Source organism: Canis aureus, chromosome 12 (genome assembly GCF_053574225.1).
Source record: "Canis aureus isolate CA01 chromosome 12, VMU_Caureus_v.1.0, whole genome shotgun sequence".
Classification (NCBI taxonomy): domain Eukaryota; kingdom Metazoa; phylum Chordata; class Mammalia; order Carnivora; family Canidae; genus Canis; species Canis aureus.
This window is the reverse complement of record NC_135622.1, coordinates 27118266-27131271: the sequence shown is the minus strand read 5'-3', so window position 1 is coordinate 27131271 and position 13006 is coordinate 27118266. Positions and strand designations below refer to the sequence as shown.

General features: G+C 41.5%; 1 long non-coding RNA gene across 1 annotated transcript; it reads right to left on the bottom strand.

Moving 5' to 3' along the window:
- Positions 1-3724: 3724 nt before the first annotated feature.
- LOC144280823 (uncharacterized) lies at positions 3725-12643 on the bottom strand. The gene is made up of 4 exons (XR_013349229.1): positions 11853-12643; positions 6329-6474; positions 4664-4775; positions 3725-3815 (listed from the first exon to the last, which is right to left on the bottom strand). It is a non-coding gene; the product is annotated as an uncharacterized LOC144280823 (long non-coding RNA).
- Positions 12644-13006: the final 363 nt, after the last annotated feature.

Genomic DNA, 13006 nt, shown 5'->3' with positions numbered 1-13006 from the left:
GAGCATCCTGCTAAAAGATGAAAGGGTCAACCAGGAAATTAGAGAAGAATTAAAATGATTCATGGAAACTAATGAGAATGAAGATACAACCATTCAAAATCTTTGGGATACAGCAAAAGCAGTCCTGAGGGGGAAATACATCGCAATACAAGCATCCATCCAAAAACTGGAAAGAACTCAAATGCAAAATCTAACCTTGCACCTAAAGGAGCTGGAGAAGGAAGAGCAAATAAAACCTTCACCCAGCAGAAGAAGTTAATAAAGATTCGAGCAGAACTCAATGAAATAGAGACCAGAAGAACTGTGGAACAGATTAACATAACCAGGAGTTGGTTCTTTTTTTATTTCTTTTTCTTTTTCTTTATGATAGTCACACAGAGAGAGAGAGAGAGGCAGAGACACAGGCAGAGGGAGAAGCAGGCTCCATGCACCGGGAGCCCGACGTGGGATTCGATCCCTGGTCTCCAGGATCACGCCCTGGGCCAAAGGCAGGCGCCAAACCACTGCGCCACCCAGGGATCCCAGGAGTTGGTTCCTTGAAAGAATAAGATAAAAAAAAAGAATTAATAAGATAGATAAACCATTAGCCAGCCTTATTAGAAAGAAGAGAAAAAAGATTCAAATTAATAAAATCTTGAATGAGAAAGGGGAGATCACCACCAATACCAAGGAAATACAAACGATTTTAAAAATGTATTGTGAGCAGCTAGACACCAATAAATTAAGCAATCAAGAAGAAATGGATGCATTTCTGGAAAACTGAAAACCACCAAACTGGAACAAGAAGAAATACAAAACCTGAACAGGCCAATAACCAGGGAGGAAATTGAAGCAGTCATCAAAAACCTCTCAAAACACAAAAGTCCAGGGCCAGATGGCTTCCCAGGGCAATTCTAACAAATTTTTAAAGAAGAAACCATACCTATTCTACTAAAGCTGTTCGGGAAGATAGAAAGAGATGCAGTATTTCCAAAGTCATTCTATGAGGCCAGTATCACTATGATTCCAAAACCAAAGACCCCACCAAAAAGGAGGATTATAGACCAATATCCCTGATGAACACAAGCAAAAATTCTCAATGAGATACTAGCCAATAGGATCCAACGGTACATTAAGAAGATTATTCACCATGACCAAGTGGGGTTCATTCCCGGAATGTAAGGCTGGTTCAACACTCTTAAAGCAATCAATGTGATAGATCATATTAACAAGAGAAAAAAAATATGATCCTCTCAATAGATGCAGAGAAAGCATTTGACAAAATACAGCATTCATTCCTCATCAAAACCTTCAGAGTGTAGGGATAGAGGGAACATTCCTCAACATCTTAAAAGCCATCTATGAAAAGCCCACAGCAAATATCATTCTCAGTGGGGAAACACTGAGAGCCTTTCCCCTAAGATCAGGGGATCTTCCCCTGAGAACAGGGATGTCCACTCTCACTACTGCTATTCAACATAGTACTGGAAGTCCTAGCCTCAGCAATCAGAGAACAAAAAGAAATAAAAGGCATTCAAATTGGCAAAGAAGTCAAACTCTCCCTCTTCACAGATGACATGATACTCTACATAGAAAACCCAAAACATTCCACCCCAAGATTGCTGGAACTCATACAGCAATTCGGCAGTGCGGCAGGATACAAAACCAATGCCCAGAAATCAGTGGCATTTCTATACACTAACAATGAAACTGAAGAAAGAGAAATTAAGGAATCAATCTCATTTACAATTGCACCCAAAAGCATTAAGATACCTAGGAATAAACCTAACCAAAGAGGTAAAGGATCTATACCCTAAAAACTGCAGAACACTTCTGAAAGAAATTGAGGGAGACACAAAGAGATGGAAAAATATTCCATGCTCATGGATTGGAAGAATTAATATTGTGAAAATGTCAATGTTACCCAGGGAAATTTACACATTTAGTGCAATCCCTATCAAAATCCCATGGACTTTCTTAAGGGAGTTGGAACAATTTATTGTAAACATTCCATACAAATTTATGTATGGAATCAGAAAAGAGCCCAAATAGGGGAATATTAAAAAAGAAAACAATAGCTGGGGGTATCACGATGCCGGATTTCAAGTTGTACTACAAAGCTGTGGTCATCAAGACAGTGTGGCACTGGCACAAAAACAGACACATAGATCAATGGAACAAAATAGAAAATCCAGAAGTGGACTCTCAACTCTAAGGTCAACTAATATTTGACAAAGCAGGAAAGACTATCCACTGGAAAAAGGACAGTCTCTTCAATACATGGTGCTGGGAAAATTGGAAAGCCACACATAGAAGAATGAAACTAGACCATTCTCTTACACGATACACAAAGATAAACTCAAAATGGATGAAAGATCTAAATGGGAGACAAGATTCCATCAAAATCCTAGAGGAGAACACAAGCAACACCCTTTTTGAACTTGGCCACAGCAACTTCTTGCAAGATACATCCACGAAGGCAAAGGAAACAAAAACAAAAAATGAATTATTGGGACTTCATCAAGATAAAAAGCTTCTGTACAGTAAAAGAAACTGTCAACAAAACTACAAGACAGGGCAGCCCTGGTGGCTTAGCGGTTTAGCTACCCCATCACCCGGGGTGTGATCCTAGAGACCCGGGAAGTCCCACATCGGGCTCCCCGAATATAGCCTGCTTCTCCCTCTGCCTGTGTCTCTGCCTCTGTCTCTCTGTGGGTCTCTCGTGAATAAATAAATCTTTTAAAAAAAACTACAAGACAACCTACAGAATTGGAGAAGATATTTGCAAATGACATATCAGATTAAGGGCTAGTATCCAAGATCTATAAAAGACTTATTAAACTCAACAGCAAAGAAACAAACAATCCAATCATGAAATGGGCAAAAGACATGAACAGAAATCTCACAGAGGAAGACATAGACATGGCCAACAAGCACATGAGAAAATGCTCCACATCACCAGCCATAAGGGAAATACAAATCACAACCACAATGAGATCCCACCTCACACCAGTGAGAATGGGGAAAATTAACAAGACAGGAAACAACAAATGTTGGAGAGGATGTGGAGAAAGGGGAACCCTCTTGCACTGTTGGTGGGAATGTGAACGGGTGCAGCCACTCTGGAAAACTGTGTGGAGGTTCCTCGAAGAGTTAAAAACAGATTTGCCCTACGACCCAGCAATTGCACTCCTCGGGATTTACCCCAAAGATACAGATGCAGTGAAACACCGGGACACCTGCCCCCCATTGTTTATAGCAGCAATGTCCACAATAGCCAAACTGTGGAAGGAGCCTCGGTGTCCATCAAAGACGAATGGATAAAGAAGATGTGGTCTATGTATACAATGGAATATTACTCAGCCATTAGAAACAACAAATACCTACCATTTGCTTCAACATGGATGGAACTGGAGGGTGTTATACTGAGTGAAATAAATCAATCTGAGAAGGACAAACATTATATGGTCTCATTCTTTGGGGGAAAATAAAAAATAGTGAAAGGGATGGAGGGGAAAAGAGAGAAAATGAGTGGGAAATATCAGTGAAGATGACACAACATGAGAGACTCCTAACTCTGGGAAATGAACAAGGGGTAGTGGGAGGGGAGGTGGGCGGGGGTATGGGGTGACTGGGTAATGGGCACTGAGGGGGGCATTTGACAGGACGAAAACTAGGTGATAGGCTCTATGTTGGAATATTGAATTCCAATTTAAAAACTGAAAGAAAAAAAAAACAAGCTCGCCTTTTATCAGAAAGAACTCCCATCTGCAATAGTCAGGACACAGGCTTCTGTGTTTGTCTCATCTTCACCAAAGCTCTGTAGTTTGACCTGTCTGGCTTGATAAAAATTATAGGTCAAAGTCTACAGAATGTATAACAGCATCACACTTCCCACCCCACACACTCTGACCCCAGAATAATGGGCTCACAGTTGCACCAAAAAGAGAATCTTCTCAAGGGACACAAATCACACACTGGCTTCCACTTTTTTGGACCCAGATGAACAGCCTCTCACACAAAGACAACAGTGCCATAATATCCACCTGCAAAACTCCTTGCTAATTCAGTTGATGGTGCTTAGATTAGAGACCTCTAGAGCCCTGTTCCCCACCTGGACCTCACAGAGTTTCTGCTTACATCCCTTACAAATGTTATTCTTTCTGTGAAGTTGTGGCGTCCAGCTTTGCTGGGGTCAGTTTTATTGTCCAGGGTACAAAATAGAGTAATAAACATGTAGAGACGCGGATTCCTGTTTGGAACTAAGAATACTCCTTGTTCAGTGTACAGGTCATACTGGAAAATTTCAAAGCCTTTACTGTCAAGAAATAATGTTTCTAAGATTTTGCATTTTCGAGATATTTTAGATAATTTTAAGAAATTATGAGGCAAGCAACCAAGCAGAAAAAAACCTTTTAAGTTTTCATGTTAAGTTTTGCAGCAAATAGTAATATTCCAAATTCAAACATTCTAAAGAATAATTTTGAAAAAAAAAACATTTCAAAACTGATATACAATAAAATAAAAACCATGACAGATGAATAATTTGCACCATATTACTACACACTGAGCTTTCACATAAAAAATGTGTATTTGATTTTTTTTGTAGTACAGTTAGTTGACAAATAGTGTTAAATAATGTGTTTCTTTATTTAACATGGGTTATGAATATTTTGACACTCACCTTAACATTTATAATATTGTCTTATATTTTCCTTTTTGTCTTCATAGTGACATTTTTCATTATTGTGGCTTGTCTTTCTGAATTCATTCACTAGCAACGTTCATTAGGGAGGCTGGAATTTTCAAGAGGAAGAATCAGGATTGCTTTGGCTAACTTATAACATCAAGGAAAGAAAACATGAGAAAAAGAAAATAAAGTGACAAGTAAGAAATTATGGTATTTGGGCTATTATACTCTTACTTCTATCTCTTGTCATGAGCAACTGAGACTCTCCGCAGAGTTCAGGATTTGCTCTCCATAGCATTTTTACACAATAGCTATTCCACTCTCAGTACAAAATCTTACTCTTGGAAGATTTCCTAGGAGATACAGAGCCTGAGCTTTTCTGCGTAATCACACCTGGAATTGTATTTATCAGTTATTTTTCAATTCAGTATGACTTTGGCTTTTAATTACCTGAGATTCAAAGAACTATAAACTCTATGCTTCAGTTTCTCCAGGATTTTGTTTGAGGACAGTGACTTTAGTTGGGAGGTAATTTGAAGTTGACACAATTTTCATGAATGACTCAATATGACATAACCTCAAGCAGACACATGAAGAATCATCAGTATGTCTCTATTGTACTGAAGGGTCTCATATATAACACATGACATGTGTGTGTCTGTCAATCGATCAATAGATCTATCTATCTTTATCTGAGGAATGGAGAGAAATATGACAGGATACACTCCAAACTGTAAAAAAGGGGTTACCACAAATCATACTCATTACCTGAAGCCTAAAATTCTGTCTTTCTTCTTTCATATTCTCTACCATGTGACTCGTAGTTCTCTTCCTGTAAGTGAGAGAATCTTCCTACTTGGCAGGTTATTTGCTTTCAACTTCTCATAGAGCATAATTCAGAAGGTCCCAGGGTGATTTTATTTTAAATCATTATTAAACAGTCTTAAACCATCAGCCTGGAAACAGGAGACCCCATAGACTCTAGAACATCTCCAGTTCTTCCCGTGATTTGGAGATCCTCCGCCACTCAGCTGCAATTGGGAGTGTCAGCTGTTTCCCCCGGGACCTTCCTGCAGACAGGAATTCAAGCAGAAGGGCCATTCACCTGCCAGAAATGGACACTGGCCACTACACCTTCACGTCTCTGCTGGTTTCACAGAAGGGCAGGACTCTGAGCACTGTTTTCCCACAGATCCTGACTTTCTCAGTTCGATGCTCTCCTTCTGCTCAGATGATGTTCACTGGTACTGTTCTTTTTCATCACTCTGAGGAAACTACAGATACATCTGAGTTGTTCTTCAGGCTCCTGACAACTGACCATTTATCTTGATGTGGAGAGGAACATTTTGCCTCCTTCCTAAGTGTCATGGAACTGCTCAGAGGAGAACATTTGTTGTGTCATTCTGTTGAGTCAAACTGTGGTGTACCATTTGGATAGATTTTAGTGGTCATTTCAGTTCAGATGTTTCTGTGTGTGTGTGTGTGTGTGTGTGAGTGTGTGTGTGTGTGTGTGTGTGTGTGTGTGTGTGTGTTCTGGAGAAAGAATTAACTACTTAAATAATTTGGGGACAATGTGTCACCCCCGTATGGGGAAAAATGAGTTTGATTGTCTTACTTCATACATGAAACTCACTTTTCAAAACACGACTTTAAACTTACAGAAGAAAATATTGAGATATGAGTACAGGGTAGGAAGATCAGATCCAGGAAAGCATATCTCGCTCTCATTCTCTTTTCTTCTGATCATGGAAACAATCCTAAGAGCATTAATTTCCAAACCCCTCCATTATACAATGATTAGGTCACTGTAAAATGAAACAAAAGAAAATTTAAAAGCCACAATCTAGGAGCCTTCCACATCAATATTTTATGAGAATCATCAGGGAGTATCCACTGGGAAATAAGGAAACAGCAGTCTGGAAAATGACCTGGAACCTTGCTTTGGAGAGAAATATAAAGGGAGGAAACCAAGTATATTGGCTCTAATCTTAAAGGAAAACATAGAAAAGTGCTTGAACATGTAATTCTAATAAAAACCCCCATCTTCATAAAATCAGAGCATTGCCTCCAAAATCTGGGGAGGCAGCCTAGGGCAGCTAATCACCCTCAGAGGAGGTTTGTGTGAGAACTGCAGCTCTGTGGGACAAGGGTCAGTGCTGCAGATAGGAACACTTGCAGCCATATCAGGCTGACGTCCAGGCTGGGAAGAAATCCACATCGTGTCCACTGTCCTTGAACCCACAGGAGAACCTAGAGGTCAGAGTGGGAGTTAGATAGGATGCAAGGCTTTAGAACCTGCTTGAATTCCCCCAGCCTCTGAAACAATGGTGGTCCTCCAGAATTTCTGATTTATGTCTGTGACATACGAGAAAATATAGAGATTGGTCTCTGCTCCCAGCCCCTGACAGAGCTCCTAAAACGCTTATAATTTCCTAGGAGATAAAAGCTCTAGAGAATCTTTCATTCTGTGAAATTGCCCCTGAATGGGCTCCAGGATGGGCACTGGTCACCAGAAAGACCAAGCCATGATTAGAACCATGGAATTTGCTGCCCCATTTCCCATCCAGTAAGGGGAGAGGAGCTTGACACATAGATAATAATCGATCATGTCTAGGTAAGCAAGCCTCCACGAGTCTCAAGAGTGCAAGGTTTAGAGAGCTTCCACACAGATGAACAATCCACAGAGAGAAAGAGATGCACTCCATCTCCACAAGGACAGAAGCTGCTGTACACAGGACCCTCCCAGACCTCACCCTATGTATCTCCATCTAGCTCTTCATCTGTATCTTGATCATATCCTTGAATAAACTGGTAAACAGGGATCCCTGGGTGGCGCAGCGGTTCGGCGCCTGCCTTTGGCCCAGGGCGCGATCCTGGAGACCCGGGATCGAATCCCACATCAGGCTCCCGGTGCATGGAGCCTGCTTCTCCCTCTGCCTGTGTCTCTGCCTCTCTCTCTCTGTGTGACTATCATAAATAAATAAAAAAAAATTAATAAACTGGTAAACATAAATAGGTGTTTCTCTCAGTTCTGTGAGCTCCTCTAGCAAAGCATCACACATGTGGAGGGAAGCCTGGGAACCCCCTCCTAAAAATGGTATTGGGAGCGGTCCCTTCATCTCTCCCATCAGACAAGGAGACCCTGATGGGCTAGTCCTTCTCAACCTCGGGCCTCCAGGCCACCTTGAAGTGCTGCAGGCAGCTGCTGTGGAGGATGAAGTATGGACATGAAAGCCAACTGGGAACAGACCCACATCCAAGAGGCTGTGGTCCTTGGGAAACTCCATCATGAAATTGCATATGGGGTCGTCAACACATCTGGTCAGGGACAGCCACCTGGCTTATATGGACCGGAGCCTCTCCTCTACCGGGTGGTTCTTTGTACCCAGTCTCTGCAAGAGTGGTGACACCTCCACAGTCTACAGGCGTTTTGGCATTCTCCTTAAATACCCACATGGGATGGATATAGCCCCAAGGTTGAAATCTTCCCTGAAACAAGAGAAACATCTCTTTCTCTCCTGTAACAAAGTTAAAAACTTTCTCTAATATAAAACACATTTCTAGAGTAATGGCAAAAATAAAGTTATAGACTCTTCATACTTTCAAGAAAGAGCAAAAATAAAACAAACTGGGGATATCTGTGGAGAAATTAGGAACAATTATGAAAAGTCAGCTTCTCTGAAGGTGGATCAAGAATGAATAAAGGTACAGCAGGGGGTAAAAGATAAAATCCTGCATAAGGGCCTGGCCCATGTGCCCCAATTTGTATCCTCTCTGGAGACCTACCAGTTCTGGGTCCCTCTGGGGGATCGGCTTAGGCTTTGGTTGTCCTGCATCCCTGCTCAACTCCCTCATGTGCCCAATCTTGCTTTAGAGACGCTGATCTCAAGAACATTCCTCAACCACTGTCCCCATGCTACCTTACACATGAATCTGCTTTCCAGGGAATGATGCCTGGAACCAGGGATGTCAGTGAGTAGCACAGACCAGCTTGTCATACTAACTTTCATAGGCAGAAGGTGTACAATTTCCACAATATACAAGGACAGAATGTTGTCAGAAAGAGGCATCTGTGGCAGTAGATGCTTAAGCACATATTAGTAGAAATTAAGTCAATGTGCAGACTCTTAGTGTATATTTTGTCTCTGTAACTGCAAAACTCTAGGTCAGGGGAGCTGAAGCCTAAAGTCACTGCTTCTGATTCAGGTCCTAGACCTAAGCCAGTTAAAGTCTCAAGCTCATTGATTGAAGGGAAGGCCAGGTCTCACATGAAGGACACTGATGTTTTGTCACAGATTCATCAAGAAAATTTTGCCTCCTTTTTTTCCCTAAGGAACTCAAGGATTGGGGCCTGAGCGAAAAATGCTTCCTCTCCTCCCTGATGAGAACACTCATAAACAGAGAACAGGGCTTTGGAATATCTAGATCGTTGAAGCCCAATGGTTGAGAAGTAACTTGTAAAGTCAGAAGATCAACACATTCACAGGTGTATGAATCAGGTTATTTATCTGTACAGATTATCCCCCAGTGGTGACCATTTACAAATATTTAGAAAAGGTGACCCATTTCAATCACAAGTCCCAAGAATCTACTCAACAGAACTGAAGCTGGGGATGCTCCCTCTGCTGGATGTCTTGATCTCAGTTCTCGCACAAAAAAAAGCTCGCCCCTAGGTGTCCATTGAAAGATGAATGGATAAAGAAGCTGTGGTCTATGTATACAATGGAATATTACTCAGCCATTAGAAACGACAAATAGGGATCCCTGAGTGGCGCAGCGGTTTGGCGCCTGCCTTTGGCCCAGGGCGCGATCCCGGAGACCCGGGATCGAATCCCACGTCGGGCTCCCGGTGCATGGAGCCTGCTTCTCCCTCTGCCTGTGTCTCTGTCTCTCTCTCTCTCTCTCTCTCTCTGTGACTATCATAAATAAATAAATAAATAAAAATTAAAAAAAAAAAAAGAAACGACAAATACCCACCATTTGTTTCAACAGGGATGGAACTGGAGGGTGTTATGCTGAGTGAAATAAGTCATTCAGAGGACAAACATTATATGGTCTCATTCATTTGGGGAATATAAAAAATAGGGAAAGCGATGGAGGGGAAGAGAGAGAAAATGAGTGGGAAATATCAGTGATGGTGACAGAACACGAGAGACTTTAACTCTGGGAAACGAACAAGGGGTAGTGGGAGGGGATGTGGGCAGGGGGATGGGGTGACTGGGTGACGGGCACTGAGGGGGGACTTGATAGGATGAGAACTGGGTGATATGCTATCTGACGGCAAATTGAGTCCCAATAAAAAAATTTAAAAAAAAAAAAAGCTCGCCTTTTATCAGAAAGAACTTCCATTTAGGTTAGTCAGGAAACAAGCTTCTGTGTTTGTCTCATCTGCACCAAAGCACCATAGTTTGAGCATCTGGCTTGATAAAATTTATAGGTCAAAGTCTACAGAATGTATAACAGCATCACAATTCCCACCCCACACACTCTGATCCCAGGATAATGGGTTCACAGTTGCACCAAAAAGAGAATCTTCTCAAGGTACACAAATCACACCCTGACTTCCACTTTTATGGACCCAGATGAACAGCCTCCTGCACAGAGACAAAAGTGCCATAAAATCCACCTGCAAAACTCCTTGCTAATTCAGTTGATGGTGCTTAGATTAGAGACCTCTAGAGCCCTGTTCCCCACCTGGACCTCACAGAGTTTCTGCTTACATCCCTTACAAATGCTATTCTTTCTGTGAAGTTGTAGCGTCCAGCTTTGCTGGGGTCAGTTTTATTGTCCAGGGTACAAAATAGAGTGTAAACATGTAGAGACGTGGATTCCTGTTTGGAACTAAGAATACTCCTTGTTCAGTGTACAGGTCATACTGGAAAATTTCAAAGCCATTACTGTCAAGAAATAATCTTTCTAAGATTTTGCATTTTCGAGATATTTTAGATAATTTTTAAAAATTATGAGACAGGCAACCAAGCAGAAAAGACTTTTTAAGTTTTCATGTTAATTTCTGTAGCAAATAGTAATATTCCAAATTCAAACATTCTAAAGAATAATTTGGAAAAATATTTTCAAAACCGATATACAGTAAGTAAAAAAAAACCATGACAGATGAATAATTTGCAGCCATATTTCCACACGCTGAGCTTTCACATAAAAATGTGTAATGTGATTCGTTTTTGAAGTACAGTTGAGAAATAGTGTTACACAATGTGATTCTTCACTTAACATGGGTTATGAATATTTTGACACTCACCTTAACATTTATAATAATGTCTTGTATTATCCTTTTTGTCTTTGTCCTGATATTTTTCATTATTGTGGCTTATCTTTCTGAATTCATTCACTAATAGGATTCATTAGGAAGACTGAAATTTTTTTTTAATTGGAGTTCAATTTGCCAACATATAGCATAACATCCAATGCTCATCCCATCAAGTGCCCCTCTCAGTGCCAGTCACCCAGTCACCCCCACCCCCTGCCCACCTCCCTTTCCACCACCTCTTGTTCAATTCCCTGAATTAGGAGTCTCTCATGTTCTGTTACCCTCACTGATATTTTCTCTCATTTTCTCTCCTTTCCCCTTTATTCCCTTTCACTATTTTTTATATTCCCAAAATGAATGAGACCATATAATGTTTGTCCTTCTCTGTTTGACTTATTTCACTCAGCATAATACCCTCCAGTCCCATCCAACTCGAAGCAAATGGTGGGTATTTCTCATTTCTAATGGCCAAGTAATGTTCCATTGTATACACAGACCACAGCTTCTTTATTCATTCAATTCGATGGACACCTAGACTCCTTCCACAGTCTGGCTATTGTGGACATTGAGGCTGAAAATTTAAAGAGGAAGATTCAGGATTGCATTGGCTAGCTTATAACATGGATCAAGGAAGAAAACATAAGAAAAAGTAAATAAAGTGACACCTAAGAAATTATGGGACTTGGGCTATTATACTCCTATCTCAATTTGTCGTGAGCACCTGGGACTCTCCACAGAGTTCAGGATTTGCTCTCCACAGCATTTTTACACAATAGCTATTCCACTCTCAGTACAAAATCTTACTCTTGGAAGATATCCTAGGAGATACAGAGCCTGAGCTTTTCTGTGTAATCACACCTGGAATTGTATTTATCAGTTATTTTTCAATTCAGTATGACTTTGGCTTTTAATTACCTGAGACTCAGTAGAACTACAAACTCTATGCTTTCAGTTTCTCCAGGATTTTGTTTGAGGACAGTGACTTTAATTGGGAGGTAACTTGAGGTTGACACAATTCTCACAAATATCTCAATATGATAACGTCAAGCAGACACATGAAGAATCATCAGGTTCTGTCACTGTTGTAATGAAGGGTCTCATATATACCACATGGCATGTGTGTGTGTCTATCGATCGATCAATCAATCGATCTATCTTTAACTGGGGAAGGAGAGAGAAGTGTGACAAGATACACTCCAGACAGTAAAAAAGGGTTACCACAAATCATACTCATTACATGAAGCATAAAATACGGTCGTCTTCCCTATTCTCTTCCATGTGATTATTAGTTCTCTTCCTGTAAGTGAGAGAATCTTCCTCCTTGACAGGGTGTTTTTACTTTCATCTTCTCATAGAGCATAATTCACAGGGTCCCAGGGTGAGTTTATTTTAAATCATTGTTAGACAGTCTTAAACCATCAGCCTGGAAACAGGAGACCCCATAGACCCTAGAACTATCTCCAGTTCTTCCCGTGATTTGGAGATCCTCCGCCACTCAGCTGTAGTTGGGAGTGTCAGCTGTTTCCCCTGGGACCTTAGCAGACAGGAATCCAAGCAGGAGGGCCTTTCACCTGCCAGAAATGGACACTGGCCACTACACCTTCACGTCTCTGCTGGTTTCACAGAAGGGCAGGACTCTGAGCACTGTCTTCCCACAGATCTTGACTTCCTCCGTTCGATCCTTCTTCCTACTCAGGCAGTAAAGAATTTGTCTCTGTTAGCTTTCCTCCCAGCACAGAAGACCTTTTAAGCTACTACACTGGCAGGAGAGGGACCTGCACCAGCCTGTGCCTCTTTCCACTCTGCCACACCCACCAGGGGATTTGCATATTGTCCCCTGGGGAGGACCTTCCCTTGAAAGTCTGAGATAAAGGTCAGCTCTAGGCTTGTCTTTACTTACTAGGGCTCCTCAGCTCAGCTTCTCAAGATGAGGTTCCCTTCTCAGCTCCTGGGGCTGCTGATGCTCTGGATCCCAGGTAAGGACAATGCGGGGATGAGGAAAGACATGGGAGTGCGGATGGTCAGCTCCCCTGGTGCTGCTTTTCTCCCTGTGTATTCTGTGCATGCGG